This window comes from Pelobates fuscus, chromosome 6 (assembly GCF_036172605.1).
Source record: "Pelobates fuscus isolate aPelFus1 chromosome 6, aPelFus1.pri, whole genome shotgun sequence".
Taxonomy (NCBI): Eukaryota; Metazoa; Chordata; class Amphibia; order Anura; family Pelobatidae; genus Pelobates; species Pelobates fuscus.
In genome coordinates, this window is record NC_086322.1 from 89,616,161 (window position 1) to 89,629,542 (window position 13,382).

At 41.2% G+C, this 13,382-nt stretch overlaps 1 protein-coding gene across 1 annotated transcript in view; it reads right to left on the minus strand.

Moving 5' to 3' along the window:
• Nucleotides 1-13,382, minus strand: part of SCFD2 (sec1 family domain containing 2) — a 483,891-nt gene that overhangs the window by 108,599 nt on the left and 361,910 nt on the right. The window lies entirely within an intron of this gene.

A 13,382-nucleotide genomic window follows, 5' to 3' on the forward strand; every position in this document is an offset into this window, starting at 1 on the left:
TGACCTTCCAATTCTTCAGGTATGTTGCCCCTTTCTGGGCATGTGGTCTACTTTTGGCTGACCCTTGCACCCTGTAGACCGACGTCCTGCTTCACATGACATTGCTGTTAGGGGGTATGGATATGCTTGAGAGACTGTACATGCATGCTTGACGTATGCTAGGTAAATGCCGAATAGCATGTGTGAGGGCAATAATTTATATGTAAAATGACACACAAAGCTGGCAGGGTCTATGGCAGTCAAACAACTAATCCTTATTTGCCAATTGATCTTACTGAACTTGTGTGCTTGCAAAACCAGTAAGATCCCTGTGTCAGGCATAATTTACAATCAGCTAAACCCCCTCTCTGTTAAGTACAGTTTCACAACATAATATAAAGCTTAAAGAAGATAACCCCCCGAAAAGGGTTATTCTTGATCTGTCACTGCTATTTTGATTTTGAGAAGAGATATCATTTTTTTGCAGACAACTTCAAAACTAGTATACGCAGTGAGGTGCACGTACCGCCGTGGACAACATCCAGACTGATATCTCTGTGTGAACTTAACATTAGCATCCAAAGCTTTCACTGTAGTCTTAATATTGCTGCCGCACATCCCTCCCATATTTCTGAAAAAAATAACATGCTAATAATTGTACCAGCATGACTAATCCATATGTAGGAATGCAGGTTAAAGATTTAATTGCTAAGATAATATGTAACATTATTTTGCTTTCTCAACATATGCTAATTTGATGGACACTACCAGCTACTACTAGGTACCCCAACATAAATGAAACTCTGGAGAAAATAAATTGTGATCACATTGTCTTCATTTCTCATATTCTGTTATCCACAAAAAAAACTATTTCTATAGAAACTCCTAAATTTTAGTTTAAAAAACAAAACAAAACAAAAAACATTATATTGGAATTTTGTATTTTTTAATAAGGTTTTGTTTTTTCCCATGGACAAAATATGAGGATTTCAAGAGTTTTGTCTAATATGACATACCTCCCAACATTTCAATTGGACAGAGAGGGATACTTTCATTTTTGGGGTGAGACTGGGGTTGTGGCTGTTCTGAGAAATGGTTTATATCTTCATGACTTTTCTAATAACACTTTATGTAAATAAATATAATTTAGAATAAAAGGGTCTTATTAACACAGACTGATCTCTAAACACATTTATTGTAGTTTACAGACACTTTACTGTGAGTGTTATTGCTGTGGATTTCTGATACAAAGTTAGAAACACCAAGGATACTGGGTTTCTACAAAAGAGGGACATTGAGATAGAATTGAGAGGGTCAGACTGATTTTGGTCCAAAATAGAGGCTCTCTCCTAAATAGGGACACTTGGGAGGTATGTAACAACAGTGGATGATGTAATGAAGACTGAAAATTAGACAGTATAAATGTACATAACTATGCATTACTGATTTGTGTATGGTTCTACTGCAGAACATAATTCCTTACATCAACGTGTAGGTAGCAAAATATTACATAAACTACAGGTGTTCTATAAATGAATAGTAAGCAAAACATTTACAGGAGTGAGCAAACGAAAGTACTAATCTGCTAATCAGGCTAATCCGAAACTGCATTCTTGTTATGTGGCTCGTATCTGATAAAGTCAGTGAAGGCTGCTCGTTCTCATTCCATTCTTCTTTAATATTTAGCTTTGTCGTCAGCATAGGAACAGTAATTGAATACAATCATATTGTTATATCATATCTTTAACAGAACGGATTTTTAGGGATTACCCCCTCTCCCAGTAGAAAGAAGGACGTTTGTATAAGTTTACAAAAATACTTTGTGGGGAAAAACAAAACAAAACATTGCAGCAAGAATATTTGTGATTTTAAATATTTAATATTTAAATGGACACTAAAATAAGTACATGTTTTTGCTATAAACATTATGTTAGGAATCCTAATAGTTAGGTACGGTATCTCTCCTGTAGCAAATTATCATGTTCTCTTCATTAGCCAGTGATGTGATCTTCTATTCTTTTTTTGGGAGGGGGGCTGCATACACAAAAACATACGATATATACATAAGCGGAAATGACTTGAGTCTGTACTACACACATGGAACCAACTCCATTCATAGGGAAAACCATGTATAAGCAGTATTAGTATACGAGAATTATACACACTAAGAACTCTTTGATGAGGAATGTGCAGTCTTCAAGAGTTTTGCAGGAAGGCAAATATATGAAACGTATACTTGTAAGGTAGATTGTGACAAATACTAGCCCGGGCCAGGAACATTGGGTTCCGGGGTTATTTTTTCGTATGTGGGTTGGTCAGAGCAACCACCTGAGAATGTAGACATATGGGGCATGTCTGAGTTTCGGGGTAGGCCATGGCAACTTTAAGTGGAACTCTCTTTCTATGCTTCCCTGTCCCCTCCTGTATCTACGTCACCCTGTGTTTATTGGACCATCACTGAGTTGGAGAGGTTAATGCATGTTGTTGTGCTTTCTAGCCTTTCTTCTAGTATAGTACTATAGTTGTTTTTTAAATAGTGAAAACCTTATTGTTTTGTATTTTGAAAACCATATTTTTTTTACTTTTATATTATTGAGTTGTTAGGAAGGACACAACTCTAGGGGTGGTTACAACTAAATTCAGTAGAAGTTTGGGCACATACTTTTGCAATTTCTTGTTTATAGTTTTTTACTGATGCAAGACGGAAGTATATGGCACAGGACATTTATCATATTTAGTATAGCAGATGCACATTTTGTATTATCTATACAAATAAATGAACTAATTTTAAAATTAAGTGAAACATTATATAGACTTTTACATCAGTGAGATTCCAAATAATCATGTGTTTGTTTTTGTTTTTTTTTTGTTTTTTTTTTAAATAATCCTCTCACACAAAAAAAAAAACACCCCAATATTAAAATTTAAACAATCCGGAATTTGAATGCAATTCAAAAGTTTAGAACACAAGCATTTCCTCAGTACTTTGGAAGTGCCAGAAAAAAGTACACATCTTTAAAACTGTTCTCAGTGATTTGGAAGAAAGGTGGTTGTGGTATGTTTAAATTCCTGTCAATCTTTGAAATACATCTAAAATCTGATGGGCTTAGTTTTTTTTAGCCAGGAAAGGAAAGTATATTGGCCAGCCAAATGCCATTAGCAGTTGTGTATGTCTGACAATTGTGGTCGGATTAAGTAACCTAGAGACAGGAGTTTTGTGAATCAGATGACTCTAACAGATGCTCATGTATGGAATAAGAATTTACTGAATGATGCTTCTTTACACAGCAGAATTGTGATCAATAAAGTAAGGGAAGGGAATCTGACTTATCACGTGTGAATAGTTCAGTAGTTACAGACATTACATCCCATTTTAAATGTGTCTACTCTAAAACATGGGTCTTGTTTCTTGGAAAGAACAAAGTATATAATTTTGATGCTTTTACAATCTCCCTACTTACATTTTTTGGTCTCCCAACGTTTCGGCAAGTAACCAATTTCAATTGTTCCATTAAAATAATGAGTTTGAAATGTTGACACTCATTAAGAACGCTCATATTTGTAGGATTGTGTAGGGGTAATTGTGAGACAAAATATAATATGTCTGAAAAATGCAGACTATAAGACCACTCATAAGAGTGCTGGTTTACTGTTCTGGTTGATTGGTACAGTGCAAATAGGTTAATGGTTAAAGGGACAACACTAAAAATAAAATCATTCTTTACTGGATATACCCCCAATGACAACATGCAACATCCCTCCCCTTCTTCCCCAGTCCAAACTTACAGTGGCTGTTCACTCATGGAGCTGCCTCTTGTGTTTAGTTATATTTAACTATACAACCAGGAAGTAACAGGGCTGAATGTTTGACAGCCAGATGTGGTGTAACCAAATTAAATTACAAACGTGCCAATTTCTATTGTAAACTGCACTTTTGGTAAAACGAAAACAGATTTTGAAAACCCTATGCTATAGTATACATACAGGGAGTGCAGAATTATTAGGCAAATGAGTATTTTGACCACATCATCCTCTTTATGCATGTTGTCTTACTCCAAGCTGTATAGGCTCGAAAGCCTACTACCAATTAAGCATATTAGGTGATGTGCATCTCTGTAATGAGAAGGGGTGTGGTCTAATGACATCAACACCCTATATCAGGTGTGCATAATTATTAGGCAACTTCCTTTCCTTTGGCAAAATGTGTCAAAAGAAGGACTTGACAGGCTCAGAAAAGTCAAAAATAGTGAGATATCTTGCAGAGGGATGCAGCACTCTTAAAATTGCAAAGCTTCTGAAGCGTGATCATCGAACAATCAAGCGTTTCATTCAAAATAGTCAACAGGGTCGCAAGAAGCGTGTGGAGAAACCAAGGCGCAAAATAACTGCCCATGAACTGAGAAAAGTCAAGCGAGCAGCTGCCAAGATGCCACTTGCCACCAGTTTGGCCATATTTCAGAGCTGCAACATCACTGGAGTGCCCAAAAGCACAAGGTGTGCAATACTCAGAGACATGGCCAAGGTAAGAAAGGCTGAAAGACGACCACCACTGAACAAGACACACAAGCTGAAATGTCAAGACTGGGCCAAGAAATATCTCAAGACTGATTTTTCTAAGGTTTTATGGACTGATGAAATGAGAGTGAGTCTTGATGGGCCAGATGGATGGATTGGTAAAGGGCAGAGAGCTCCAGTCCGACTCAGACGCCAGCAAGGTGGAGGTGGAGTACTGGTTTGGGCTGGTATCATCAGAGATGAGCTTGTGGGGCCTTTTCGGGTTGAGGATGGAGTCAAGCTCAACTCCCAGTCCTACTGCCAGTTTCTGGAAGACACCTTCTTCAAGCAGTGGTACAGGAAGAAGTCTGCATCCTTCAGTAAAACACGATTTTCATGCAGGACAATGCTCCATCACACGCGTCCAAGTACTCCACAGCGTGGCTGGCAAGAAAGGGTATAAAAGAAGAAAATCTAATGACATGGCCTACTTGTTCACCTGATCTGAACCCCATTGAGAACCTGTGGTCCATCATCAAATGTGAGATTTACAAGGAGGGAAAACAGTACACCTCTCTGAACAGTGTCTGGGAGGCTGTGGTTGCTGCTGCACGCAATGTTGATGGTGAACAGATCAAAACACTGACAGAATCCATGGATGGCAGGCTTTTGAGTGTCCTTGCAAAGAAAGGTGGCTATATTGGTCACTGATTTGTTTTTGTTATGCTTTTGAATGTCAGAAATGTATATTTGTGAATGTTGAGATGTTATATTGGTTTCACTGGTAAAAATAAATAATTGAAATGGGTATATATTTGTTTTTTCTTAAGTTGCCTAATAATTATGCACAGTAATAGTCACCTGCACACACAGATATCCCCCTAAAATAGCTATAACTAAAAACAAACTAAAAACTACTTCCAAAAATATTCAGCTTTGATATTAATGAGTTTTTTGGGTTCATTGAGAACATGGTTGTTGGTCAATAATAAAATGAATCCTCAAAAATACAACTTGCCTAATAATTCTGCACTCCCTGTACTGTTAGGGCACCATATGACTGCTTTATAGCAAGCTCACTAAAGTTACCTGCAGTATACTGCACTGGAAATACACAATAGAAGGGAAAAGGGCGCTATACACAAAATATTACAACTGGTGCAGCTTAAAAACACCTCGGTGTACAGTCACTTATTACACCAAATGTGAGATATAGTGAACAGAAAAAAAGGTGAAAGCGCACAAACAGTGGAATATTTTACCTTTAAAATCTTGTATAGGTCCTATTTTCAGCAACACACAGTAACTGTGGACCCTATATATAATATATACAAGAAAAAAACATAGTGTATACTGTTGAAACCTATTTACAATATGTGGAAAATAAAAAAGGTTCACTCACACTTTCCAGAGCCACATAAGTTAGGCTCTGGACTGTAAAGGTATTTCATCCACCAAGGGATACACTGGATCTGATCCTCCTCTTAGAAGTTTGCAATAAGTTTTTCTTAGCAGGAACTCAGGAACCAGGTAAGGTGAAGTGTTAAAATAAACATTTATTTGGTATAAAATAATAAAAGCAGAAATTGCTGACACAGCAGCTAGCACAACGCATTTCGACCCTCCAGGGTCTTTTTCAAGTCTTTTTCAAAAGACCCTGGAGGGTCGAAACGCGTTGTGCTAGCTGCTGTGTCAGCAATTTCTGCTTTTATTATTTTATACCAAATAAATGTTTATTTTAACACTTCACCTTACCTGGTTCCTGAGTTCCTGCTAAGAAAAACTTATTGCAAACTTCTAAGAGGAGGATCAGATCCAGTGTATCCCTTGGTGGATGAAATACCTTTACAGTCCAGAGCATTGGCGGATCCAGGGGGGGGGCAACGGGGCAATTGCCCCCCCCGAGATTCCCCCCGGCCGGCTAGTGCAGGGCTGGCATTGCCCAAGTGCCAGCCCTGCAATGTGCCTGCGGACCGGGAAGAGAGATCAGTGATCTCCCTCCCCGGTCCGCAAGCACTGTGCTGGCAGCCGGCAGGAGAGTGAGAGAGGACCCGGCAGGAGCTCAGCCTGCAGCTCCTCCGGGTCCTCCTCTCACTAGCATGGAGCGTTGCCGCGGTAACCACGGCAACGCTCCAAATCTCGCGAGAGTGAACTCTAGCCCTGGAGCGCGGGCTAGAGTTCACTCTCCCCACCTGACCACCAGGGAATCACACAGGGACCACCAGGGACGGAGAAATGTCCCCCCTCCTCCTCCTCAATAAAGGTAAGAAGGGAGGGGGGACATAAATATATTCATTTTATTAAATACATTTTTTTTTTTATTAAAAAAACCTCCCTTCCCTCCTCCCCCAGTACACACACTGCCCCACAAACACACACTGACCCCATAAAAACACTGACCCCATAAACACACTGACCCCATACACACACTGACCCCTTAAAAACACTGACCCCATACACACACTGACCCCATAATCACACACTGACCCCATAAACACACTGACCCCATAAACACACTGACCCCATACACACACTGACCCCATACACACACTGACCCCATACACACACTGACCCCATACACACACTGACCCCATAAACACACTGACCCCATACACACACTGACCCCATACACACACTGACCCCATACACACACTGACCCCATAATCACACACTGACCCCATAATCACACTGACCCCATACACACACTGACCCCATACACACACTGACCCCATAAACACACTGACCCCATAATCACACACTGACCCCATACACACACGTCCCCATAATCACACTGACCCCATACACACACTGACCCCATACACACACGTCCCCATAATCACACTGACCCCATACACACACTGACCCCATAAACACACTGACCCATACACACACTGCCCCAAAAACACACACTGACCCCATAAACACACACTGACCCCATAAACACACACTGACCCCATAAACACACTGTCCCCATACACACACTGACCCCATAAACACACTGACCCCTTAAAAACACTGACCCCATACACACACACACTGCCCCCATACACACACTGTCCCCATAAACACACTGTCCCCATACACACACTGACCCCATAAACACACTGACCCCATAAACACACTGACCCCATAAACACTGTCCCCATACACACACTGACCCCATACACACACTGTCCCCATACACACACTGTCCCCATACACACACTGCCCCCATACACACACTGCCCCCATACACACACTGTCCCCATACACACACTGCCCCCATACACACACTGCCCCACAAACACTGTCCCCATACACACACTGCACACCCATACACACACTCCACACACACACACACAGACACATACAGTGCCGTACACACACTGCTGCCCCCCATACACGCATTGCCCCACACACACGACCCCCCCCATACACACACTGCCCCACACATACATACAGTGCCTCCCCATACATACAGTGCTCCCCATACACACACTGCCCCACAGACATACAGTGCCCCCCATACACACACTGCCACCCTCACACACACACTGCCCCACACATACACTGCCCCCTAACACACACACTGCAACCCTGAAATACACTGCCGCCCTTACGCACTCACACACACTTTACCGCTCACACACACACTGCACCTTTCACACACACCACTTCTCCTATGCCCTATATCCCAGCAGACCCCAGGTAAGTTGTCAAACTGTTCTTAAACGGTATGACTACTTACTCTGGGGTGGGATCCTGGCACTACTGGCACCATAACTACTACACTGAGCTGTAGTGGTTATTGTGCCATGATTATTTATTGAAATAATCTACAAGTGCCCCTCCCGAGATCAGGCTCTGGATCCGCCACTGGTCCAGAGCCTAACTTATGTGGCTCTGGAAAGTGTGAGTGAACCTTTTTTATTTTCCACATATTGTAAATAGGTTTCAACAGTATACACTATGTTTTTTTCTTGTATATATTATATATAGGGTCCACAGTTACTGTGTGTTGCTGAAAATAGGACCTATACAAGATTTTAAAGGTAAAATATTCCACTGTTTGTGCGCTTTCACCTTTTTTTCTGTTCAGTATACTGCGCTGAAACATTCTTATAAAAAGCAGAATTATATGTATTGCTATATTGTCTCTCAAAAACATTTAAGGTATGGTTGGTTATGCTAAAGGACTTTAAAGGACCACTACAAACATCACAACCATTACAGCATACTGTAGTGGTTATTGTGCCCCCATTTTAAGTAGTTAAAACATTTTAGAATAGTTGGGACTTCTGCCTCCCAGCCAATTGGCTGTCCCCGCACTTAAAGGCTTAGCTCAAGAAAGCGAATTGATACTCATGAGCAAGTGAATAGCCAATAATGTCTAAAAAGATGTGCCCTCTTACAATAGTGGGTGCCAGGGCAATCCGAGAACACTAACCACAGCAGCGACTGAGGATTTTACCGATTTGGCTGCTCTAGCCAAAAACAGTTATATTCACTTTGAATTCACTCTATATTCATGAGGAGTCACACTTTAGTAAATAATCCATTATTTGTATTTCCATGCCCGTTATGAATGTAGTGCCATGGACTGTTTAATCTGTACCCTTACAAGGCTGCTTTCATTTGACATTTCATATTTATTTAACACCTGCTTAGTGCTATATATATATATATTGTCATTTGAATATTGTATTTTTTTTTTTTCTGTCTGTCATAAAACAAATCTGTACGTGTCAGTTTTTGCAGATAATACCATCTACTAAATCTCTTCTGCTTTCTACATTCCTAGAACTTTGCAAAAATATCCAAGTACATCCTCACAGAAGCCCTTCACGCAGTTCTCTTAAAGTTACATACCAGGCTGAATTTGACTCATATTTTTTTTTTTTCTCACTGCATAAAACAGATAATGAATTCAAATTGTGCGTTAATTAAAATAAATATCTGAAGTGAATAAAAATAATTAACTAAAACGTAGCAAATTCCAAGGCTTTGGGGAATCTTAAAATAAATCTCAAAGTAGGAAGTAACGTGAGTAATAAGTTAATATGGAGGAGTAACAGCTTGTTCATCTAAGGAGGGTCTAATGGCCATATTGGAGTTGAGAAGGTATTTTTTCCCATTTTGTGGCAGAATTAGAAAGCACTTCAAAATTAAGGTTTTTGCCTTCTTTTAGATCAAAGGCAGGCCTCCCAACTGTCCCAATTTCAGCAGTACAGTCCCCTGTCCTGCCATTGTTCCCTGGTGTCCTGCTTTTGGGGTAACTTGGACTGGCATGGCTGAGGCAGTTTTAAATCTAGCTTCACTTACATTGTATATTATTCCATCTATTACTGGTATCATTTTCTTGGTTTCCTATGTGAAGGTGCAACACTTCTGTCATGAAGATTTCACACTTGCACTGTACTCATTATTATAAGCCAGTGACAGTACAAGGGATCACTAACCTTGACCCACCATTGGAAGAATGAGAGCTGGGGCTGAAGAATTAAGCGGGGACTAAAGATAGTTAAGTTGAAGGACGAATAAAATATGGTAGCTGAATTGATCTTGCATACCTCTCAACATTGCTTTGCAGGATGCCCATGTGTGAGGTAAAAGGGGGTGGGCCACTGACATGTAAATGATGTTGCCCAAAAGGGGCATACCCACCTGAAAACGGGGCAGGTCTGCCAGAGAATAGACAGGTTAGTCTAGTGTGAATGCACACCTGGCTGACTTGCAATCATGCAAAGTCACGGTACGTTTGGATCCTCAGCGAGATAAAAAGCAACAATTCTAACAAAGGCAAAGTAAGTAGAAATAGTAAGGTGTATTACCTGACCTTAGAGTGGCCGGACTTAATGAAAAGCAAAAATTAGCTAGTAACAGAAGTAGCATATACGTTTATTCAGACCACAGTGAGAACAATGAAAATAAATACTGTCATGGAATAAATGGAAATCAAGGTCACAAATAAGCCATGTGTAATAGGTGTTCAGAAACAGGACAATATCAATAAAGTCTGGTACACAAAACAGGAACAAGGTAATTGTGGTCAAACTGTACACAGGAATTAATGGGAGGAAAAAATAACAACACATGTCAAAGCTAGCTTGATCAAGTAACAGAAAATCAAGAGCAATGACAAAGTAAGGTGCTTAAAGATAACATATATATATACATACATACACACACACACACACACAAACAAACAAACAACCAGGCCCTTGAGTCAATTTAGTGACATTGACACATTTGAAGAGTGTCCCAGAGGACGCCGGTCAATTAAAGACGTAAAAGGCGCCAAGGTCGGGTCTTGTATAATTTGAATTTAGTTAATTTCTGAATGATGTGAGTGCGACTCCTTAGGCGCGGATGCGCTGGATTCCGAGAAAGTAAGATATAATACTGTCTAATTATTTTTGGAATAGGCCTCCCGTTTGATGCAGATTCTTTTGTGGCTCTATTTCCTCCTTCAGAGCCGCTCCGCCATTAGGCCTCCTCTAGCCACGCTACCACGTGGGCTCACAATTGAGCTTTCTTAGACTCATTTCCTCGAGTGCTCACTGCCTCCCCTTCCAGTCCTACCAGCCTTTTTGTTTGCAAGCACAATTCTGCGGCTGCAAGTTCTAGCTCGATTTTTCTCCACACCATGCACCGCACAGCGCAATATCTACGCTAACCACTGTTCCTTGTCTCTTAGTCACGTACATTTTTGTCACTTTGTGGATTGCCCCTCTGTTGCTCCTTATTTATCCTTTTACATATCCATCATAAAAGCTCCACTTTATTTCTTATCCTCTATTACAGGTTTTTATAACCAGCAACACTGACTCACAATATTTCACTGTGCCCAGACCCCACAAGACGGTGACCCTCCATATCTATTTTTGCAGTACAGGTAAGGTGACCCCTGTTGTGATTAATTTACAGTGAGTGACCCACACTTACCGTGGGTGTCATATTTTGGGTGACCCCCATATATATTCTGTAACACGTGGAACTTCTTCCAAGTTCCTGCCATCACTCTGCCTGCATTTCTTAAACCTGAATGCTTTTCTTGGGTGAACCCCATAAATAGTTATATCCCACATTTTGCGAAAAATTACAAAAGATGTATTGTGGTGACCAGATTGCTATTTTAATCAATTTATTTTGTTAAGGTTTTTCTTTTTTTTTCTCAATTCCTATTATATCTCACTCCCAAGATACTTCAGTATTTGCAGAACTCAAAGCATGGCTTTACTTCACCATTGCCGAATGTATTCCCAAAGCCTTAGCAGCATTCAAGAAGCTACCCACTCCTGTAGCTCCATATTGTGCCAACCCGCATTCCCTATAGTCCCTCTGCCCCCATGTGTCCCATTATAGCCCCCTCCCCAGCCCCCATGTGTCCCATTATAGCCCCCTCCCCAGCCCCCATGCGTCCTATTATCGCCCCTTCTCCAGCCCTTATGTGTCCCATTATAGCCCCCATGTGTCCCTATAGCCCCCCCAGCCCTATTCGTACCATTATAGCCCCCTCCCCAGCCCCCAGGTGTCCTATTATAGCCCCAGCCCTCATGTGTCCCATTATAGCCCCCTCCCCAACCCCCATGTGTCCCATCATAGCCCCCTCCCCAGCCCCTATGTGTCCAATTATAACCCCCTCCCCAGCCCCCATGTGTCCTATTATAGCCCCCCTAGCCCTATTTGTACCATTATAGCCCCCTCCCCAGTCCCCATGTGTCCCAATATAGCCCCCCAGTCCCCATGTGTCCCATTATAGCCCCCCTCTTCCTGTAACTTGCTGTAGCCTGGCCGAGCAGGCAGACCGCGGTAGAGGAGTTTCTGTTCTCCTACCAAGTCTGACAGAAAGCAGTCATGTGCTCTCTGTGAGCACTTCCTGTCAGACGAGGTAGGGGAAGAGAAGCTCCTCTACCACGGTCTGCGTGCTCGGCCACACTACACTTTGTGACCGGCAGGAGTGGAGTGCATCCCCTCCTACCGGTTACTGTGTAATTGCGCAGTGTGGCCCGATATTATGCCGGCCCACCAAGAAATTTCCCGGTATCCCGGTGGACCAGTCCGGCCCTGCTGAAATCCTGCCCTGCCCCTAAAACCCTTTAGTTCACTAATTAGAGAGCTTGGAAGAACGGATTCAAACCACGTCTCCAAGCACTCTGGGTATGAGAGCTGAAAATGTTACTTACCGTAACGTACAGTGACCACAATGAGGTGCATTGGATTGGCCCATGATCCTAGAGGTGTGCCTTCAGAATGACGCAACCTGAGGAGGAGGTTGCGGCAGAGCCAAGGGAGATGCAGAGGTTTTATATTTATATATATATATATATATATATATATTTTTTTTTACAGGAGTGGAGGGGGGGACCTAATTTATAAGGGGCATCAAGGCTGTAGCATTAGAAATAAAAATATATGTATTTTTTTATGCTACAGTGTTGCTTTAACCCACCAGTTATGCTGACAAGTTGGTCAGGAAACATATTTAGAAATCTGGTTCATACTAGCTCAGAGTGGCTTGAGAATAGCTTTAGTCAATAGCATATTTCTCTTGATAAATGGTTCCTAAAGCAAGCTTGGGATAGCACAAGCCTTAAAACATTATTGTCAGTTAATAAAGCAACTCTGACTTTTGGAATCCAGTCTACAGTGGAGAGCACTTCTCTAACTCTTTCATAGCATAACAGGGGGATCTAGAATCCTCTGGTATTGCTATACATTAAGGGCTTCTCCAGTAGGTATTTAGAGGATGAAGAAAGTCAAACATGTGAAATAAATTCCAGTTCTTTCCTTCTTAAGTGGTTATCATGTCAGACTTCAAAGGAAATTTACATTGATCATTATTTATAATAATAACAGACTACAGGATCAACACTAACCTAGCAACTAAATGGAACACTTTTACTATTAAAAAAAAACACTTTGCAATA